Genomic DNA, 24718 nt, shown 5'->3' on the forward strand with positions numbered 1-24718 from the left:
CAATTGCTTCTCCTCCATACAAGCCTCAAAACTTCAAGAACATTTTGGCTCTTAATAATTTTAAAAATTTCTTTGAAAATCTTAAATTCTAGGATGAAGGTCGAAATTTGCTTTTGTACTATCTGAAATTGCTCAATTTCTTTAGCAAATCTGCCTCATATTTTTACCTTTAACGGAGTTCCAGCGTGAAATGAGTAGACTTCATGTGTCCAAACTCTTTTGATTATGGTTTAAAACTACCTTCAAATTGAAGCTCAGTTAGGGGTTAAGGGCAAAAAATGAACTTTAACCTAACCGTGACTCATGAGGGTAATTTTAGACCAAAAGTTTAACTGACATTAGCATAATTTATCTGATGAAGGCACTAGTTTAATTACTGGGTAAACAGTTAGATCTATCTAGATTCTCACCACACAACATAATTTATACCAGAAGAAAATTAAAAATTAGACTGTTTAAAACAACTTTCAATTGAGAATATAGAAGAGATGAAGCTCAGATCCTTCTTTTATGAGATAATGATCAAAGATACACCTGAACTATCACTTTTTCGCGAGTTTCACACATCAACTATCAACTATTCCCTTTTTCTACCAGAAGTATCACCATCTACTCTATTTCCCACCTGAACAGCTGAACTATCACCATCTATGTATTAAAACACACCTAGTTGAGTAGATGATGATAGTTCAGGTAGGAAGGAAATAACTGCCAGTTGGCGTAATCAGCTTTGAAGTGTATTTTAATACATAGATGGTGATAGTTCATAGGGGCAATTTTATAGCCTAAATTTGGGGCACGTGAACCCATGGTCTCTCCGTAAAACTAGGTATTTTATGTATATATTTTCTAAAATTGGTATAATATTATGTATTGGAACCCATGCTACAAGGGTAAATGGTGCACTTAGTCGAATGTTGAGTTGTTTACCTAGAGGACTAAGGATCAATTCCCGCTTAATACATTTTTTCTTTTTTTTTTAGTGATGCACCCATATTCTCGAAATCCTAGATTCGCCTCTGATAGTTCAGGTAAAAAAAAAAAAAAAAAGGAACACTGACAGTTGGGTGTGAAACTCGCGAAAAAATAATAGTTCATGTGTAGTTTTACCATCAACTCTTCTTTTATCTCAACATTTCACATACATAATTATCAGAAAATTGAGTATATGAAGCTGCTAATATGTGCAAATAAACAGATACTAAAATACTACTAAAAATTCATCCTAAAAGATGCAAAGAAAAATAAATTACAAAGAATGAAAGAATCAGAAGACTAATCAGTTGTGTGGTATTATAAATAAGTTATTTCAGAGAAAAAATGAAGCTCAATATATTGTGAAGAAAGACTTTTATAAATTCTATTTTTTGATATAAGAAGGTGAAGAGTGGTAGTGAATTGGGGTTACTTTCAAATGTTTTTTCCTGGAAATGCATTGAAAGACTTTCATTCTTTCAAGGTCAACTATGGGTAAATTTCATGAATGATCACTTTAACTACCACTTTTTTCACCAAAGTTACAATAACACAAAAGTGGTAAGTATCATTTTTTTCACCAAAATCACTTAACTATATTTTCTAACACAAAAATCACACCTACTGAAAAATTCAACTTCTTATTTCCTAAAAAATCTTAAATTATAGGGAAAAGGTTCAAATTTGTTTTTGTACTATTCAAATTCCAATTTTGAGCTTCATGACACGTTTGATTTTGATCCATTTATATCCTTGTCTTTAGATAGTAGGAAAGATGTCTAGCAATATTTTACTATTTGCCCTTAAAATTAACGGAACTGCTTAGATTGAAATGAAAATGGACAAAAATATTACCCACGTGTCCAAATTCTTTTGATTTTAGTTTTTAAAAAAAAATGCCCTCTTGGAGCTCAGTTAGGGGTTAAGGGAAAAAAAAATGAACTTTAATCTAACCATGAGGGTAATATTAGACCAAAAATTTAACTGACATTAGCATAATTTATCTGATGAAGGCACTAGTTTAATTACTGGGTAACAGTTAAATTTATCTAGATTCTCACCACATAACGTAATTTATACCGGAAGAAACTAAAAAATTAGAGTTAATGGTAAAAAATGAACTTTAATCTAACCATGATATTATCAAAAATTTAACCGACATTAGCACATCGATGAAGGCACTAGTTTAATTTTATCGCAATGTTAAATTTATCTTTTCCTATCCGAATTATCTGCATCTATATATTAAAACACACCTCCAAGCTGATTAGATCAACTATCAGTTGTCCCTTTTCCTACCTGAACTATTCAACTAGATGTATTTAACTACATAGATGGTGATAATTCAAGTGGAAAAGGGAACGGTGGAGATAGTTCAAGTGGGAAAAAGGAAAAGTTGATTGTTGAGGTATGAAACTCGTAAAAAAGCGAGTATGATTTTTACCATTATCTCAAGAAACTAGACTGTTTAAAAACAAAGTTTCAAAGCTCAGTAGATCCTTCTTTAATATCAACATTTAACATACATAATTATCAGAAAATTGAATATATGAAGCTGCTAATATGTGAAAATAAGCAAATAGTAAAACACTATAAAGTAATCGTAAAAGATGCTGAGAAACGTAAGTATAACTAACCAGTTGTTAGTATTATAGATAAGTTTCCACAAGCAACTTTGGAGAAAAAAATGAAGCTCAGTATATGGTGAAGAAAGAAATTTAAAGATTCTATTTTGATATAAGAAGGTGAATTGGGGTTACTTTTTAAGTGTTTTTTCGTGGAAATGCAGAGAAAGACTTTGGTTCTTTCGAGGTCAACTATAGGGGTGGTTTGGTTTGGGAACTAAAAAATTTCTCCAGATTATATTTTGGATTATAATTTTTAGATTAATTTATTTCTTTGGGAGGTGGATAAAATAATTCGTAATGTATTTTATGGCATAAGGTAGGATATACAGAATTAAATTTATACTATATTTGATTGACAGTGTAAATTTATCTTAATCAATCAATCACAATATTTTAATCCCAAACTTAATCCTAGCATGTTCCACTTTATCTTAATCTCCTCCATAGTTTCTTAATCTTGGACCAAAACTCAAAATCGTCCTTGTTATTTAATATGGAGCACTATTAGCCCTATCCAATGAATTTCACTAACGGAAGGAGTCAGTTGGGAGGTTTTTGGTGGTTCAGTGGTCAATGAAATTGGTTGAGAACTATGAGGCTTCAGGTTCGAATTCTCCTAGAGGCAAAATACTAGGTGATTTTTCCCCATCTATCTGAGCTTTGGTGGATAGCATTATTTACGTACTTGTACTAGTGGAGGTAGTAGGTATCTCGTGAAATTAGTTGAGGTACATGCAAGTTGGTTTCAGACACCACGATTATAAGTTGAAAAAAAGACATGAACCCTACTCCGTCCTAAATGATACGAGGATTTTCGAATATATAACTTTTAATTTTAAAATATTAAATTAGTCTAATTTAATTTGTAAGATTAGTTAAATTGATTTTTGAAAATGAAAAGATGACAAAAGTATTTTAGAACGCGTAGTACCTTGTTTACACTTTACACACTGATTTTTTTTTAAAAAAAAAGGTCCCACACGTTTTATTTCTAGTAAAAGCCACCTTGTACTTTAAAACTGCTATTGTACATTCATTGCTACAACTTTAAAACTTTATTGTGGGTGAGCTTGTGTTGCACAATGTAGTTTAATGTTATAGTGAAACTCACTTTACCCTTTTAATGTATTGAATTTGGAAAATTATATCCCATTCACATTTAGAAATGAGTTGAATTATTTCATATATTTTTAAAATGTCAAAAACGATCCTCAGTAATATAAATTGTGACATACTTTTCAGTAATAAAAATATTTAAGTAATGATATTTTATAATTAAATTTATATATCTTTTTTCCTTTGGTTTTTAAAACCCGGTCATTAGGCTTCATCATATATTTATTTTATTTTAGAACTCAAATTTTAAAAGTGTTTTGATATATCTCGTTATTTATATTATTATCAGTATTTAAATTTTACTACAACATCTAATTTTTTGTAAAGCATTTTTCTATTTTTCATGTTATCCTTACATACTCAAAGTCTAATTATTTTATAAAATATTTTATTGGTAATACCTTGAATAAAAAATAATAATCTCTAATATATATATAGTTAATAACTTATATGATAATTTTTGTACTCCCTCCATTTACTTTTACTTATCCATTATGAATTTTGCACACCCCTTGAGAAATAATAAATGAAGTGTATATTTTACCATGATACCCACGCTATTTGGTGTATAATTGTATTGGATTTGAAAAATGATTTGGAATGAGTAATTAATGCTAAGGGCAAAACAGGAAAAATAAATTATTTTTCTCTTGATATGCGAAATTGGACAAATAAAAGTGAAATTCTATTTTTAAAACAATGGACAAAGAAAAGTGAACGGAGGGAGTACATTTTTGTAAACTATTTTATTGGTAACACAAATAATTAGTACATTTTGCACTTGCATATGGATACGGTGCGTATAAAAAGAATTATGAAATTCATTAATTGTTCAGTGCTGCAATAGTTTGCAATCATTACATTACTTAATTCCATGGACCAATATGATGCTCTTGAACAGCAATTGTTTCTCCTCCATACAAGCCTCAAAGCTCTAGGGGTCGTTTGGTACACAAACTAAGTTATCCTGGTATCATAGTTCTGAGATTATAATTTTTGGACTAATTTATTCCACTTGAAAGATGGATAAAATAATACCAAGCTACATGGGATAAGATGGGTTATCCTAGACTAAGTTGGGATAAGTTTTGTACCTTGTTTGGTTGAACGTATAAATTTATCCCGAGATAAATTTATACCTTCAACCAAACAAAGTATAAATTTTATCTCAAATTTTATCCCGGAATATTCCAGCTTATCCCGTATATCAAACGACCCCTAAGAAAATTTTGACTCTTAAAAATTCGTAAAATTTCCTCGAAAATCTAAAAGTGCACGACTCACTTCCCATACCAATTTGATGCTCCGAAACAACAATTGTTTCTCCTCCATACGCGCCTCAAAACTCTCAAGAAAATTTTGGCTCTTAATAATTCGAAAAATTATTGATCGAATTGGGGCGGATCCAATTCATTGGCAAATGCAAAATCTATCGTTTTAAATTCACCTTGAAAATCTTAAATTCTAGGGAAAAGATCCAAATTTGCTTTTGTACTATCCGAAATTGCTCAAACTTTGAGCTTCATTACACGCTTGATTCATTCATACCCTTGTCTTTAGTAAATCTTCTCATATTTTTCCTTACCTTTAACGGAGCTCCAATGTGAAATGAGTGGACTTCACGTGTTCAAATTCCTTTGATTATTAATATTTACACGCTTTACCCGTATTTTGAGTTTGTTACTTGATTTAGCTCATATTGTATAAACATTTTTTATACACTATTATACATTTTTATATAATGTTGATACATTATGTATAATGCTGATACATTATGTATAATGCTTTCCCCCCAGGTATAATGTTGTATAATATCCTACAATATTGTTTAAACTGAAAATAAGGATAGGTGACCTGATTTTTATGTTGGGCGGTATATTTTTGAAAATTTCCCTTAAAACTGCCCTCAAGTTGGAGCTCAGTTATGGGTTAAGAGGCTAATATTAGACCAAAAGTTTAAATGACATCAGTATAATTTATCTGATGAAAGCACTATTATACTTACTAGGTAAACAGTTAGATTTATCTAGATATCACCACACAATGTAATTTAGACCATTTAAAAATAACTAATTTTGATCGTAAATTTGATCCTGGAATTTTTAAGTTTCTTGAAATCAAATTTAAATATTTCGAAACTAAGTAAAAAGCACTATAGGGCACAATAATTGACAATTCAAAATATATAAAAGATATATGAAAAAATTACGGTCAGAAAGACTCATTTGAATCTCAAAATCTGAAGGTGCCACATAAATTCGGACTTAGGGAGTACGAAAAATAGAAAGATGTTATTCTTTTTTGGACTAATTAAAAAGAAAAGAGTGTCATATAAATTAAAACGGAAGGAGTAGAAGAGATGAAACTGAGATCCTTCTTTATCTCAACATTTCACATGCATAATTATCAGAAAATTGAGTATATGAATCTGCTAATATGTGCAACTAAACAGATACTAAAATACTACTATAAATTAATTATAAAAGATGCTAAAAAAAGAAATTACAAAGAAAGAAACAATCAGAAGACTAACCAGTTGTTCATATAATAAATAAGTTATTTCAGAGGAAAAATGAAGCTCAATATATTGGGAAGAAAGACTTTTATTGATTCTATTTTTTGATATAAGAAGGTGAAACGGGGTTACTTTCAAAATGTTTTTTCGAAGACTTTCGTTCTTTCGAAGTCAACTGTAGGAGTTGTTTGGTTTGCGAGCTAAATTATCTCAATATTACATTTTGGGTTATAATTTTTTGGATTAGTTTATTCTATTTGGGAGGTGGATAAAATAATTCTAAGTTTGATGGGATCAGGTAGGATATACAAGATTAAGGGGTTTTTTGGTTGGGAAACAAGTTATCCCCAAGATTACTTATCCCGGGATTAGTTATCCGGAATTAGTTATTTCACCTTTCTACAAAGATAAAATAACACTACAATTTCAGGATAACTAATCCCGGAAGAGTTATACTACGATTTTATCCCAACCAAACATGAGATAAACTCAGCTCAAATTTAATCCTGGGATTATTTATCTCTTATCCCTCGTACTAAACAAGCCCTGAGTGTGGAATCAAATTTATACTGTGTTTGTTTGAAGGCATAAATTTATCCAATCAATCAAATGGGGTATAAATTTAATCTCAAACTTAATGGGTGACGAGCTCTGGGCATATAGAGTTTTTATGCTCGTACTCTATCAAATTATAGTATAGTTTAAGATATCGTCCCACAGAGATTGGAACCACCTAGGCTACAGATTTATATTATCCCGGTTACTATTTGAGAGAATCAAATTGATGAAAAGAGAGTAGTGTCTTAAAATTAAGTACTCAAACAAAACAAATAATTTCCTAAAAATTTAAAAAGAGTTGGGAATAATTGAAGTCGCTTGGTAATATTATTATAATACAATCTTAATTTAATACATTTCCCGAAAGAATAATTGCTTATTGCTCATACAATTACATTTTTCTCACTTGGAAATAGCCAATTAATAACCCTCCTTGAGATAATGAATATTAATTAAATTACAACTAGTGAAAACTAAAAGAGAAATAATTCCTTGCCTGAATTGTGTCATGAGGAGTAAAGACCTCTTGAGATTAGTCTTTAGATAAATAATTTTATTTGAGTCAATTTCTCCATGAGGGTTAGAATTAAAAGATATAAGATATAGATATCCCTCAAATCAATAGACTTATTTGAGTCAATCCCTTCGTGGGATTAGGACCAAAAGAAATAAGATAAAGATTCTTTAAATCAATAAACTTGCTTAAGTCAATTCCTTCTTGAGAATTAGATTTGAGAAAGAAACAAGACCAACGATTTGGAATGATAGATAATTAAAAATTATTATTACTCTAATATTTTATCCAATAATTATAAAGTATTAATTTTGCTTCGTGAGAATTACAAAATTAATACAAGAATAACCACAACATAAAGTATAATAGAGTAGCGATAATATTTAGGAAAAGTCTAAAATTCCGACATTAAGTAAATATGAAGATAAAGAACTTCCGGACAAGGAATAATTAAAATAAGATGAATGCTATAATAACATACCAAGCTTCATCAACTATCCCCATAAATATATTACTCCACTAAGGAGTATATAAACAAAAGATCTACTAAAAGATAAAAATAAAAATAAAAGAAAAAAAAGATATATTTTGAGAAAAATATATCCTTGAGGAAGATGTAACTTCACTTTTTGTATTGTGAAGTGGATGTGTTGCAATTTCCTCTTTTCTTTCATCTTTAGCTATATTCATGGCTTTCTTATTTCCTACAAAATGTTGTTAGAAAACACATAGAAATTGAAGTATTAAATAACTTCTTTAATTAAAATAGTATACTTTTAAGTATATAATATATGTATATTTTATATCCATCAATGGGGGAGAGGTCGTTACTCCTACCAAACGACCGAAAGGGCAATAAGAGAATCTCCCACTTACACGGTTAGAAGAGGATTTAAGAAAGTAATATACCCAAAATAGTCCCATAATTTTGGACCAGAACTCAAAATCGTCCTTTTTATTTTATTTAATATGGAGCACTAATGCACTATTAGTCCTTTCTATTTGTAAAATTAGTCCATTATTAGTCCTATCCATTGAATTTCGTTACACACTAATAGAAGAAGTCACCTGGGAGTCAAATAGCTCCTACCTCGAAAGTTGGACCCAAAAAAATCTAGTGTAGCCTAGCGATCAATGACATAGGCTGAGAATTATGAGGTTTCAAGTTCGAATTCTAGTGGAGGCAAAATACTATGTAATTTTCCCTCATCTGTCTGAATTTGTGCTCTCCAAAGAGTAACTCTTCTCAAAATCTCACTCAAAAGATCTGAGAGCGGACAACTAATGCGTTTGGTGAGTTTGTGCTCTCCAAAGAGCAACTCTTCTCAAAATCTCACTCAAAAGACCTGAGAGCTGACAACTAATGTGTTTGGTGGATAACATTTGTACTTGTGCTAGGGAGGTAGCAGGCATTTCGTGAAATTAGTTGAGGTGCGTGTAAGTTGGTCTAGATACCATGATTATAAGTGGAAAAAAAGAAAAGACATGAACCCTACTCCGTCCTAAATGATATGAGGATTTCACATATAGCTTTCGACTAAGTAAACTTAAATTTTAAAATATTAAATTAGTCTAATTTAATATAATTTTGAAGATTAGTCAAATTAATTCTCGAATATGAAAAGATGACAAGAATTTTAGGACGGGCAGTACCTTGTTTACTCACTAATTATTTTTAAGGATAACTTACATAAACAACTACCTTTTATAAGCTTCTAACAATATATAGCTATAAGTTTGAAAATTACAAACCGTAGCTACCTTTTATGTGGTTTCGGTTGTATTTCATTATTTTGAAATATAGCGAAATAAAAAAAAATGTCAAAACAAACGGAGTAAAAATAGGCTCTATATTTGGAGCTACCTTTTATGTTAAAAATAGGCTCTATATTTGGAGCTACCTTTTATGTGGTTTCAGTTGTATTTCATTATTTTGAAATACAGCGAAATACAAAAATCGTGAAAACAAAGTGGACTAAAAATAGGCTCTATATTTGGAACATTCACTGTATTTACACTAAAAGAAGATGAAACCATTCAAATCCTTTTAAAAAAATTCACTGTATTCGGGTGTATTTGATTATTCAAATAGACAATCCTCCTTCGAAATACAGAAATACAAGTGAATACAAAAATGAATACAAAAATATACAAGTAAAATACAAAATACCACTGTATTTACACCAAAAAAAGATGAATGCATTCAAATCCTTTTAAGAAATACACTGTATTCGGGTGTATACTAAAAAAAAGGAGAATACAGTCAAATCCGATCCTCCTGCAGCCGGAGCTCCGTCGACATATAGCATCTTATGAACGGTTTCAAACATAAAATTTGTCCATGAAAACAACTCCCAAAGCTTCTGTGATATTCCTACCAATTTTTTCCGGCTTTTTTTCCAGATATGGTCCCTCCGGCATGGCTCAGATCTGAGCTTATTATATTCCGGCATTTTCTGGCATGCAAACTCAGATTTTTCGGCGTGCCGGCATTTTCCGACGTCCCTCCAGACGGTGTTCCACCTCCGTTCATACTCTTTTCATCATCTTGTCCTTCCTCTATTTCATTATCGTCATCTGCTGATGCTCCCCTCCTCTCCCACCCCGTTGCCTTCTTCCTCCGCCTTTGTTTCATTCTTCCGCCACCACCTGCTACCATAACCACTTCCCATGTTCCGCCACCACCGCTTCCCGCAGAGATTGCTCCTATTCTTCATGTGAACGGAGAGGGGTGAGATCAGAGAGAGGTGAGATCTCACAGATCTGGGGGTGAGGAGAGGGAGCGGAGAGAGAGAGAGAGAGAGAGAGAGAAAGAGGGGTGAGGGATAAGATAGATGTGGGAGGTGAGGGAAAATCAATTGAAAAGAGAAACTTGTAAAATACAGGGCACTAGTTAGGATGTGTAATTTAAAAAAATATTTTAGCTATAAAAAATAAATAAAATAAAAGGTAGTTATTATTCATAAATAGGTCTTAGAGGTAGTTATGACAAGTATTTTTTTTTTTAAAAAAAAAGGTCCCAAACATTTTATTTCTACTTTCTAGTAAAACCCACCTAGTAGTTGTAGGGATTAGGAACGGGTCATTTGCACAATTGCCCTTCAGAGGCACTGATCTTTAATTTTCCCCTCAAATTGTTGGTCTTTAATTTTTGTCCTTCACCTAATACCTCGAGATTCTGGGTTCAAATTCCGGCTCAGTCAAAAATAAAAATAAAAAAAATTCGCAAAACAGAGATTTGTAGCAAAAGTAGGCCTATTCGGGCAAAAATTAGACCTTAAGACAAACTTTTACCCAAAATTAGGCCTATTCTGGCAAAAGTTAGGCCTTAAGGCAAAATTTTGCTAAACTCTACCAAGAGCTTGAATCCAAAACTCTTTCTTGCGAATTTTTCTGTAATTTTGGACTGAGTGGGAGTTCGAACCCAAAATTTATGAGTTTTTAGGTGAAGGACAAAAATTAAAGACCAACAATTTGAAGACAAAAATTAAAGACCAGTCTCTTTGGAGTAGGGTTGTGCATATCAACGGTTAAACCAATAACCTGAACCGATTAATGGGTTATTGGGTTAATCGTTCGGGTTAATGGATCAATGATTCGGGTAACGGGTGGTGCCTTGTGGTTATTGGCTTATTGGATCGGGTCACGGTTTGGCCATTTTTGTTATCGGGTTCCCGGATAACTAATTAGTTAATTACAATTTTACCCTTTCGTATACAAAGTCACTCTTGGACTGTTGGACTAGGGTTAGTTGACTTCCATCTCATAAACGGCGCTTTCAGTTTTACCCTTCTCTCTCTAGTCTCAACTCTCAAGTGGCCTGATCTTTATATCAATTCATGCGTGAAGCTTTTAGTGAGAAAGTTCTTTGCAATTTCATGAGTTGCATTTCATATGGTCAAGCTAGTAGCTAATGCAAGTAATGTTGTTAGCCTGTTATGTTGTTGTTGTGCAAAGTGCTGCAGTAATGAAAAGCATTAGTAAGGAATTTGATGAGTACAAAAAATTCAAAGTAGTTGTTGTAGATAATACCATCAAAGATAGTAAGAGTAAGAATTAGTAGAGGTACTTGACTGAATTGGAAGTTTACTTTGGTTGGTTAATTGTTTGTAATTAAGTTTTGTGCTATTGTTCTTGTTTTTGTTATATAGTTGTAGGTCAAGCCATTTTTTTATTGGTTCTTTCTTCTTGAAAAAATTTCGTGTGAAATCTTAATGGTTAAACCGATAACCGAACCGATAACGATCAATAACCGATTAACCGATAACCCAGTAACCAATACCTTAATGGTTCTTTAACGGTTTAACATGTCTACAAATCGATAACCGATAACTTTCAAACCCGAACCGAACCACCCGATACGCAGCCTTATTTTGAAAGGGATACCGCGCAAAAAAATGATTAGGAACTGCTACTGTACATGATTGGTACAACTTTAAAACTTTGGAGCCGGTGGGGTTATGTTGCATAATACAGTTTAGGGAAAAGGACACTGTGTGTCCACTCAGCCAAACTAATCCCACATTTAACTATTGTTTGGGCTTAATCCCACCAGGAGTCCGATCGGCCCAAATTAATGCTAAAAAATGGCCGGCCGGCCGGCCCAAAATAATGTCAAGGCTGGCGCCTTACCTAACAACCTGGGCGCTTAAAAAAAAAAAGACTTTTTTGTTGCACTTTTGTCGCCACTAAAGTCAAGCTACGATATATACGTATGTTGGAAATTATATATACACTTTATATACAAGAATGATACGAGTTTATATACATATCTTTAATTAATCATACATTGATTATACATAAATTATAAGTTAATTATACATTTATTATACACATATTATACAATAATGATATGATTTTTTTTTTTTTTACATATACAATAGTGATACATATTATATACCACAATGATACGGTTTCTATAATACATTTTTTATACGTATGATACACTTTCTATACAAGACTGATACAGTTTATATACATATGTTACATTTTATATACATATACAACAGGGATAAATATTATATACACATATGATACAGTTTCTATACATATGATATATTTTATATATATATACAGCAGGGATACATATTATATACACATATGATACAGTTTCTATACGTCAAAGCTTTTTCAGTCCTGCAATGGCGTCTTCATATGAATCCTCTGCCATTTTCGTAACCTGCAACTCACAAAAAATAACGATAATCATATGTGTCCTTTCGTACGTGCTCCCTTATGAACTGTTGGTTTTTCATCTTTTGCACTTGTTCGTATATTTTACTCATTCTTCCTTTTGTTTATTTTATACTATTTTATTTGCATTCTTCAATCTGCTTTATTTAAAATTTGGAGCAACATGGCTCTAGATATTACTTTTGGTTTGTCATTTGCCGATTTTTGATCTTTGATGAGGTTAACGTTTTCCGTAAAAGTAATATGTATCAAATAAAATTGAAGAGCGTCCTCAAAGCATCATATAAAATTAGAGAGAAGGTGGAAAAGGAAAGAGGAGGAGAAGATGGAGAAGAAGGTGGAAGAGGAAGAAAGAAAAAATGGAGAAAGGCTAAGAATTAAATAATTTGAATTTGGACAAAGTGGGTAGCAGTTTTAACGGCCATTTGTGTCCTTTTCCCCTATTTTAATGTTACACTAGACGCTTTCATTAATGTTTCTACCATACTTTTGCTATAAAAAATCACGACATATATTATTCTATATTTTAATTCTAGTCACTGTCACATGGAAAACTGGTGGGCCATTTGTGTCCTTTCCCCTATAGTTTAATGTTACACTAGACGCTTTTATTAATGTTTCTACCATACTTTTGCTATAAAAAATCACGACATATATTATTTCTATATTTTAATTCTAGTCATTGTCACATGGAAAACATACAAATTTATAATTACTAGTTATTTAGATAATTTTAAAACCCTATCTTCCAAATAAGATAGGAGCTCGCAAGAGCAAAAAGATTCGAATTCTCTTCGTCAAAAAATCTTACGGTACAAATAAAATATTGAATCCCCATCATGTTGGGAGATGTTATAGTGTGGTGTGGTAAGAGAGTTCAAAACTTATTTTACGTTGAAAGTTCAAATCAATGGGATAAGTCAGTTAGAGAGCTAAAAGAGCTATTAATATTCTTCTTCTTCTGGGGAGATAACATTGTCCCTTTTACTGATCGAACCCTCAATTCGAGCGCCTTCGTTTCAATAATGACATTCTATTTTTTTTCCCCATATATAAATATCTCCCTTCATCACTGTCCGACCAAACGCTCTCAAAAACTCCCTGGCCGCAAGGATTAAGAAATAGCAATATCAGGGGCTGAGCGTACCTTCCGCTCAGGAACAAGAAATGGAGCTATTAAGTGTTGGTGCCGCTTTCCTTTTTCTAGCTCTTCCTTGGGTTCCCTATCGATGTAGTTTAGGGGTATAGTAGGGGTGCCCCTTTCTCAAATTTTTTGTTAATATAAGGTAAGCTTTTTGGAACCAACGTTTTGGAGTTTTCCCCAACCAACCTATACCTTACTAATAAAAAGGGGCTTCCCTTTTTCAGCTGCAAAAACGCATACTGAACTCTAAACCCAGATTTAAGAATGTGGGCTAGTAGCCAATGAGGTTTGGGCAATTTGCACGATTGTGCTTATTTGGGGGTGGTCTTTAAAGTTTTCCCCTCAAATTGTTGGTCTTTAATTTTGCCCTTGGCTTAAAATACTCGGAGGTTCTAGGTGTCACGACCAACTTCGGCCACAAGTACTGTGACTAGTGCCGGTAATTATATACGCACTGCTAACCATAGTCGGCGTACAAACAAGGATTATACTTATACAAAAGTCAAACATCGACCATAGGCCGGCATAACCGCATCCGTACATGGCTGCAAATAGAAACGTAAAGTCGTCACAAATATATATATACAGATGATATCGCACATAAGCCAGCAAGGCTGTCAGAATACAGGGGGACGTCCAAATCACAAATCACACAGACACAACCGAACAGTGATTACCCACAACCCACACATATGTGTCTACAGACCTCTAAGAGTAATAACAAAATCGAATGTTGACGGAACTCCGCCGTACCCATGAATAGTCATATACATATACATCTAAGAGTCGGTACAATCATAAAGCTCGAACAAGGGAGCGCTCCAACATAGCCGAATGGAAATCCTAAGCCGTTGAATCATCACAACGAGCATACGTATCACATGCAGCATGAAACGTGTACCGAAGAAAGGGGTCAAGACGAATACTTGAGTATGCAAAGCGACGAAATATAGTAAACAAGATCACATAATAAATCTAAGTACAGAAAGTAAACGTAATATCAAAATATCAAAATGCTTACTCATTAAAACACAAATCATGCATGGGGCTCTTAGAACATGGTCGCCCTCCCGTCATTGGCGCCATAACACAGCATAACACCAGAAGGTTTCAAATCTCCGTAACCCGACATATCACATCATAGCACATCATATCGCCATAACACAGCATAACACCAAACATACACGGTACCTCTAGCGAGGGGCTCGGCGAACCGGACACATCATACTCCGGAATATAACACAGTGCGCACGATAACATAACCGGCCCGGGACTCGGCGAAGGATGTAATAACCATATGCACGAGCAGAGTCGTGAGGAACTATATGTAGTTTAAAACATTTTCAAAAACTCCATAAAGTAGTCAAAACGAACTATCATTTAAAACTAAGAAAATAGTCAAATCAAGTTTCCCTCGAATGTCACTTGGGAACATATCAAATATAACTTTAGAAATCATGGATACGTTTCAAGACCATATGAAGTAGCTGATGGAAATCGAGAACATAATCGTCATTACAAACTCGATAGGTAAGTAAGTAACCGACGCTCAAGGGTTAAGACGATAGTCATGCTAATTTCTTTCAAAAGTCGTTAGAACTATACAAAAGGAAAGTCGCGGGATCCACGGACGGGCGTCAACCCAATCCGAGCCCGCCTATGGAGGATATAGTCATTATACGTTACAAAACCTTCTACGAGCATATCGAGGCGATCCGGTTCGTATTCACGAAAGTTACGGCCTTTTTCGACATAGAACCTTTTAGGAACAAAACTTTTTTACGCAAACTTTGAAATCCACTCATACCAAAGACATAAGGGCCATTATTCTAGTACATTACAAATGTCAACATTAAGAAGTGAAAAAGAATCGTAGACATGCTCGATCGCAAGAATAAACAGTTTCCTCAGAAGCTCGTGTCATAGCCTATTTACAACTAAGACATGCCAAAAGAAAGAAAGATTAGGCTTTACATACCTCGTCCGCTTCCTACGTTAGTCAAAACCTACGTCTCGGCTTCTCAAAATCTACAATAACATCATTGTGCACCAAACATTAGTCATAGACACTTAGAATCCAATTCTAAGTTAGCATTTCATTTACAAAAATTTGGGCAAAGATCTCCCCTATAAATTCAACAACCCCAGAATTCAACTCGGCCAAATCTTCAACAACAATACCAACAACCATACCAACAACATCAACAATCAATTCAAAATGCATTATAACGTCAATAACTCTTTTTTACATAATTCGACAACATTCCATTTACCTTCAAATTAAGACATATGATCAAGCTAACATCAATGTTTATACATTCAAATACTAATCCGAAACCCTTCAATATGATTCAAGAATATTTCAAACACTCCACACAATATTCAAAACAACTCAACCAACATATCCCAAACCCGAAACCTTCGAATTTCCATAGGAACATCAACAACACATTTCTTTCTTCCAAATTCATGAACTACACCAACAATCTACACATTAACAACATTAACCTCAATAATACAAGAAACTATAATAAAATCACATTACCTTCTCCAACAACCTACAAACGATTACAACTTCAATTTGAATCATTAAAACCATCATTTTCATCATAGAGTCCACACAACAACAACCAAAACACTAAATAAAATTAGTCCATCTTATCCTACCAAAACAACCCACTACATCGCGCCACACACCAACATCCATATTTTAATGATTCTCAACCATTTCAACACACTACAACAACCAAGCAATGACAAGTAGAATTTAATTCATCATTCCCACACAACATCGCATATACACTACCAACCTCCACATGCCATATTTCATGAATTTCATCCATTTTCACATACTACAACATACATAAACCATCCATAACATATAAGTAAAAGAGAATTAAAACTTACCTTCTTCACTTAGTTCTTCAACATGGCTTCGTTGAGAATTGCGAAGAATGAATGGTTTGCTTGCTCTAACAATTACTCCATGTTGTTTAGGACCTTCCAATGAGTTGAAAAGCTAGAAGAAACAATTTTTTTGATGAAGATTTTTGGACCTCTATTTCTCTTCTCCATGGCCGAATGGCCCTCATTTTTTCCTCTCCAAGTTTCTTGATTGTTCTAAGTGTAGAAGATGAAAAATACACTTGACTTGGTCATCTTTTATTAACATATACAAGGCATCCATGTGGCCATGGCCACTCCCCATGTGGCCAGCCACTAGACCTCAAGAAATTTTTTTCACTTCTAAATTCCTACAATTCAGAAAAGAATCATACATGACTTCATAAATGAACTAGTCAAATTTAACCAAGGGGTGGGCCCCACATACCCACACGGCCACATGGCCACTTCATGAAATAATTTTTCCAACTTTTAGCCCTTAGTTTTCCTCAATATTTCCATCCAATAAAATCATAAACAACTTGTACCTTAAAACAAAGTCGGAAAATAGCCTTGTCATTAACTTTCTGCGATTAGCTCGGAATGTCCCGACGTGCCAAATACGGGATATAACACTAGGTTCAAACCCCGTCGAAAAAAATAATTCGTAAGGTAGAGTTTCGTAACAAAATTAGGCCTATTCGGGCAAAATTTAGGCCTTTTGTAGAATTCCAGTAGAGTAAGAAAAAAAAATCTGCCTTAAAAATTTCGTAAGGCTGAATTTTACCTTAAAATTCTGCCTTGTAAGACAGAATTTTGCCTTATAAATTATAAGGCATAACTAAATTCTGCCTTAAGGCAGATTTTTGAAGGCAAACTTTTAAAAGAAAATTCTGCCTTATAAGGCAGAATTCTCACGAAGCCTTGCGTTGTCTTGCAATTTTTTTTTTTTTTTTTTTTTAACCGAGTGAGGTTTCGAACCCAGAACCTCGGGGTATTTTCAATCACTTTTTTAAGTGAAGGGCAAAAATTAAAGACCAGCAATTTGAGGGGAAAACTTTAAAGACCACCCCCAAATAGAGACGAATTCTGAAGCTATTTTTCTTCTTTTTTCTTGGCAGTGGATACTCGTGTAACTGTAACATATACATGTCATTAACTTATTTTTCATTTCCTGGACCTAAAAAATATCAAAGCAATTCATTATTGATAGATCAATTTATGTTCAGCCCATCAAAGTCATAATATCTACTACATGCCAATTAAAAATTAAGCCGACAGATCAAAGGGCCACGTTTGAACTTACTTCAGTACTACGTAATTCATTTCAACCACAACTATAGTATTTCCTCTTATTCTGTTTCTCTATATATAGAAGTTTACATGCCAAATTCTCATATATACCATAGTTGTGAAAGCATAAAATTGAGTGAGAAAATATAATACAAGAGTTTGAAAAAATGGACCAGTTTGAAGAAACAATATGGCCTGCAAGTCCAAGCTCACAATATTTGAACAGCTCCAGTTTCTCTTTCTCTCTATTATTTGTGTATTGGAAACAAAAATTCCAATTGAAATTGAAGACTCAGCGGTCTTCACCTTACTCAAGGATGTCTATTTGTCTATAAATCCACGATTTTCCTCAATCATGGTGAGTTCTCTTTCTTGTAATACGACAAGTCTTGCATGTTCTTTCACTACTCTTCTTAAATATTTAAATGATTGTGCTATATACACAGTGTAAAATTTGCTCATATTTTTCGTGCAGTTTAACTTGTGATAATAGAATTTGTTTACAGCCAATTAATGTTTTTGTAAAAATATATCTGTAGTTACCTTATTTGTAACCAGATTATGCTGATATTTTACACTATATCGGAGCATAAGAGATAGTATGAATTTAGCCTCTTTGTTTATGGAGCTCTATCTTACATCATTCAACAAGAGTAATTTGATGATCTTATCAATTTGCGTAAAAATCTCGTCTTTACTTCTCTTTCCTTTTATCCTTTACTAATATGTTTGGGATAAGGCACTATTACTCCCCTAAACTATACCCGAAGTTGTTATGACACACCTTATTTTTTTCTGGGTCCTATTACCCCCTAAACTTATTTAAAACAGAATATTTACCCCCTAAGCGCCGACGTGGCAAGGAGAGTGTGCTTCACTCTCTTTGAGAGTGTAAACATAAAAACGGGAAAACTTAATTTTATTCTTAAAAATACGTATTTTCTTAAAATATGAAAAACTATATTATTTTTTTAAAAAATATGAAAAAAATCCGTTTTTTTAGAAAATAAATCTATCGAGTCCAATATGAAAAATCCGTTTTTTTAGCAAATAAATCGAAAGCTCGAGTCTTCTTATTAAAAAATTTGGACATTTTTTAAATTTGGAAAACTGATTATTTTTTTCTATAGATGAAAATAAATCTAGTTTTCTAAATTTAGTTTTAAAAAAGGGGTTTTCCACATTTTAAAAAATAATTAATTTTTCCAAAATTTTATAAAAATTCAGTTTTTTTTGCATTTTGACAAGAAATTGAAAAATAAAGGTGTCCTAAGAAAATGAAATCATGAAAATCAAGATTTTTTAAGACATCTTAAAAAAATAATCAAGTTTTCCATATTTTAAAAAAAATCATGTTTTTAGTGCTGAAAAAAAAAAAAAAAAACGGTTTTAAAAAAATCAAATTTTCAATTTTTTTTTCAAAACAGGTTTTAATTTTTTTTTTTTAAGAAAATTCAGTTTTTGATTTTTTTTTTTTTAAAATGGGTTTTAAAAAAAATCAAATTTTAATTTTTTTTTAAAAAAAACGGCTTTTAAAAATAATTTTTTAAAAAAGAAAATTCAGTTTTTTTTTTACAAAAAATATTGACACGTAAGCTGAAAAAAAATTTAAAAAAGAAAAGAAACAAATAAATACACATGTGGCAAGGAGAGTGTCCGTCACTTTTCCATTTTTGGGAAAAAGTAGAGTGGACATTAGCGTTTAGGGGGTAAATATTATTCTATTGTTTTAAATAAGTTTAGGGGTAATAGGATCCGTTGCAAAAAAAGGTAAGGTGTGTCGTAGCAACTTCGGGTATAATTCAGGGGGGTAATAATGCCTTATCCCAATATATTTTGTCGATTTGTCATCTCGGCTCCTATTGCCCTGTTAAACCTTAAGTTTAAATTCAAATTTTATTGATCTTGTTGTGAAAGTCTATAGTCCTTCAGATTTTCACTAATTTCGACCTATATTTATTTGTGAAATAGTCAAAGGAGAGCTTTGTAATTTTTTTTTTTTTTCAAACTAAGAATTTAAGAGGGATCCAAGTTTAAAATTTTGTATATGTTCTTGCAAATTTAAGGAAGTGCTTTGATAGTAAAATTAGCCCCTCTGTCTCTCTCTATATACACACACATATACATTACATGTTTATATATTGATCATTTGACCAATATAGATATTCTTTTTAAATTTTTCTTGTTATAAATAGCTGAAAACCTCTACCTGAAAAACTTTCTTATTTTTAAATGTATTTCTCCTGTAAGCTCTCACTCAAACAACATCTTCTACACTATATATAGTAAACAAAATCAGTGGATAGAGACCGTCATATATTATATCGAGTTTAAGTTTTATATATTAACAGTATTATTACAAGAATCTTTACATTATCTTTTCAAATAGGTCACGGAAAATGGTGGTGCAAGGAATTGGAAGCGAGTTGAAGTAAACATCGAAGAGCACGTAAAAACTCCAGTACTTCCAAGTGAACAACCACTTAGTTTCTATGATGAATGTTTTTCCAACTACATGTCAAAATTGGCAATCGAACCGTTCGCGCAAAATCGACCAATGTGGGAACTTCACTTACTAAAATACCCAACAAGCAATGCAGCTGGGAATGTGATTTTCAGGCTTCATCATTCACTTGGTGATGGATATTCTCTAATGGGAGCACTTCTTTCTTGTCTACAAAGAGTCGATAATCCATCACTTCCTCTAACATTTCCTTCACGTAAAAGAACAGGGGCAGATTCAGAATTTCAAGAAGATGAATATACTATCATGAATATTGTCAAGTGTGTGCCTCGTGCTTTTATGACGCTGGTGAATACTGTTCAAGACTTTGGATTGAGTGTTCTGAAGAGCACAGTGATCGAGGATGACCGCACGCCAATCAGATCGGGTGATGAAGGAGTGGAATTCCGACCAATTGAGATCGCTACGACGATGTTCTCCTTGGATAGCATCAAACAAATCAAGGACACTCTCAAAGTGGTAAATTTCATATACTAATCTCTTTATATGATTCTTCTAATTACTACCAAAAAAAGGAATTAGTTATCTTCGTTGATATGTCATTAAATAACTTGTACCTATCATAGGTATCATAGGTTAAAATCTACTGATAGTGAAAGAAAGGAAGAGCTCGGGCACATTTTTTTATTGTATTTGGATTAACATGGTTGTCCCCCTTTGCGGGTGGAGGCTTGGACTTCGACTCTGTTTGCCTCTATACTTTTCATGTCAAGCATACAAATCTCGCTTAGCGGGATTTACTCTAAAGACATCAATTCTTTTTCACATCACATGTCATTCGGTATTTTATTAAGAAAACTCAAAATATAAAGAAGGAACATACAAAAAAGGCAAGGATTCAACATCTATTGCGTATAAATGAAAATTAATTTTGACCTTATATATATAGTACTATAATTTTTGGCGAAGCGAGTTCGAATGAATCTCTCGCGCGCGTCCCTCAAGCTCCACCCATGCCTGTCAAAGTCGACGTCTTTTCTTGACCTTGAGCTCAGTTGGAAACAAGATCTTCATATTGTCGGTGCATATAAATGATGTGATCGATTACTAGAGTAGTACTAACTTTTATTCTTGTTTTTTACTATGTTTACAGACAATAAACGATGTGATTACTGGGGTAGTAATATACGGCACAAGACTATACATGCAAGGAATAAACCAAGAAACAAGCAATGGAAAATGCACAGCACTGGTCTTGTTCAACACTAGAGCTGTTGGAGGTTACAAATCAGTGAGTGAAATGACCAAGCCTAATTCAGAAATGCCATGGGGAAATCACTTCACATTCTTGCCTGTTTCACTGCCAAAATTAACTTCAAATGACTCAGTTAATCCTCTTGGATTTGTTGTAAAAGCAAGAAGTATCATCAAGAGGCAGATGAATTCTGCTTCTGTTTTTCTCACCGGTAGGATGCTTGAAATCTTGAGAAAATTTGAAGGTCCTGAGGTATGTTAGTAAAAATCGATTGTATTTACTGTTTACTTTCTTTTTTTTGTTGGTATACATATATAGTTAAATGCACTCAAAGGTGTAGCCAAGTGGTCGAAGTGGTTGAGGACCATGAAGTCTCATGTTCAAATTCCAATAAGGGCAAAACCACTCGGTGATTACTTTCCTATTTATCCCAGCCTTGGTGGATAGAGTTACCCAGTACATGTCTTTGGTGGAAGGTAACAGGTAACCCGTGGTATTAGTCGAGGTGCGGGCAAGCTGGCCCGAATACGCAGTTATCAAACAAAGAAGAAAAAGATAATACACTGATTATACAATTATACACATATTGTACATGAATTAACGTAAAATATACATCCACATGTTAATTTTAGTTTAAGCGGATGGATGGGAGATTATTTAGGTTAATTATTCTTAATAATATAAAATGACATGCATTAAAGAAAAAAATGACAATATGCAAAATTTGGTTTTTATCTGGTGAAAAATATTTTTCATCGGATAAAAATTTATCGAATAAATGAAAGGGGGGAGGTAGTTATTTTATCAGGTGAGAAACACTTAAAATCTATCATTTTTTATGAATTTACTGTGATAATTAAAATCATAGTAATTAACTAGAATTCTTACAGGTGACATGGCATAACTACTTTCACATTTTTTGCTGACTTGGCATGCCTATCTGGCTTCCCGAATTTGGCGCATTTTTCAAAAAACATATCTCTCTCTATATATATATATATGATTAGTGAAATAGGAAGAGTTATTATTTTTAAGTGACAAAAGTTAATTTAGTGAAATAAATTGTAAGGTGGGCGACTATTTTGGAGAAATTAAATATTTGAATTAATTCTTTAGTCTAAAAGATTGCACCCCAAGTTTAAATCTCAAATAGAGAAACAATAAAGTAGTACATTAATTATGGGATCATTATAGTAATAAGTCATCAAAATGGGTTTTAACAAATTGACCCAACCAAACCCTCTATTTAGGTAGGATTGGGTTAAGATTTTTGTAACCCATTTAGAAGTGAGGTTCAATAGCTTAAAATTTCTTTTAGCCGCACCTCAAGGGTTTGTCTGTACGACTTTTAAATTTTGGGAAAAAAATAACAAATTAATTAATTTTTAAGATATTATAAGTAAATTAAATAAAAAGATAAAACTAATAAAAAAAGGAACATACTAACTACTAAGTAGTAAATTAGAAACTAAAGTTAAACATTTTAGTCTTAGAAATAATATTATGTTTAATTGCTTTTGGACGTGATGTGGATTAGTGAACAAAGATAGTAATTTTATTTGTTCTTTTGAATTCATTTTGTTTCTATAATGTGAATTCGTGCAATAGTGATATGGTAGAGAATTCTATTTCAGATTGCAAAAATTTCCTTTGTTCAAATTGTACCGAAAATCACTTAGAGAATGTTATTTCAGAAGAAAAAAATCTTAAAGGACTGACCCGTCCTAACCCGCAGCCTACTTAAGGCTGGTTTGGGCTGTAATTTTAGAGGCCCTTCAATAAAAAGAGACAGCCCGTCCTAGCCTATTTAATTCTTAGCCCTAGCCAGCCCATATTGACAGGCAAGATATGTTCAAGAAAAGTTAGTTCACATTTCTCGCTGATAAATTACTAGTATATTTAGATTAAAAATATGTTGAATTCACTTTAACTTCTTTGTGTATTCTTGTTTTATATTCTGAATTCTCTTAGTTAAAATTCTAATTCCGTCACTTACTGCAGGCGGCAGGTAAATATATTCATACAGCATTGAAGCACGCAAGCATGGGAATGACAAATATGATAGGGCCATTGGAAGAGATGGCTTTGGCTAATCACCCCGTAAAAGGACTTTATTTTGCTGTTGTTGGTCCTCCACAGGTACTTCTTCGAAATTTTATTGGACACTAATTTTTATTTTTATTTTTTAAAAAGCTTTTAAATCTTGTTTAAAACATGCGATAGTCATTTCTATAGTTATAAATCATTTTACTAGAGATAATATCAGAATTTTAAAATTATATTAATTCTAAACATAAAAATTTAAATTCTTTTTTAGACAGATCAAAAAGAAAAGTATACAACATTAAATAAAACAAACAGTGAACTAAATATTTTTTTAAGATAGCATGTCAATACTGATCAATATTCACTAGTTCAAAAAATAGTCTTCCCCTTTCTTTTTGTGTAAAAGACCTATATGTGTTAATTCTAGGCAAATACAAGATGTAGAGTTTGTGAGTTCAAACTGAGTATTATTGTTATTTTATTAATATGTATATATTTTAAACTCATTTTTTATTATATATAATTCGAGTAAAAAATAATTGATTTTTGCAGAGTCTATCAGTGACAATGGTGAGTTATGTGGATAAGCTTAGAGTTGCAATAGTAGTGGAGAAAGACTTCATAGATCCAAACAAGTTGAAGGCATGCATTGAGTATTCCTTCGAGGCCATCTTCAATGCAGCACTGAAATGAACTATTTGTTGTTAATAGTATACGAAGATATGATTAATGAAATGAAGTATTTGGTTTTAATCGATTCAAGTAATGTAACTTATGAACGATTTTAAATAGGAGCAAAGTTTGTACTAAAAGATTAGGAGCAAACTACACAAGCTCGTAAAAGTATTCTGTTTTTTCTTTTTCCTTTTCTATTCAATTTTCGTGTTTTTATAAAATGATTCATAGAGGCAAAATTGCATTTGTATGTTTAAAATTGAGAGATCCAATTCGTATTCTTCTTAAAATTCTTGATCAATCAACAAGTAGGTTCATATAAAGTGATTTATAGCCGTTCATCGGGATTTATAGTTCATAATTTTTCATGGAGTTTATAAATATGTAATTCTTCTTTTAATATTTGAGTTGACATCGAAAATCTAATATATGTGTTAAATTCGGGAAAAAAAAATTCTA

At 32.5% G+C, this 24718-nt stretch overlaps 1 pseudogene; it reads left to right on the forward strand.

The window, feature by feature from the left end:
* The first annotated feature begins 17823 nt into the window (after positions 1-17823).
* LOC132053356 (wax ester synthase/diacylglycerol acyltransferase 4-like) lies at positions 17824-24498 on the forward strand (annotated as a pseudogene).
* Positions 24499-24718: the final 220 nt, after the last annotated feature.

Source organism: Lycium ferocissimum, chromosome 4, assembly GCF_029784015.1.
Source record: "Lycium ferocissimum isolate CSIRO_LF1 chromosome 4, AGI_CSIRO_Lferr_CH_V1, whole genome shotgun sequence".
In the NCBI taxonomy this organism is placed as follows: Eukaryota; Viridiplantae; Streptophyta; class Magnoliopsida; order Solanales; family Solanaceae; genus Lycium; species Lycium ferocissimum.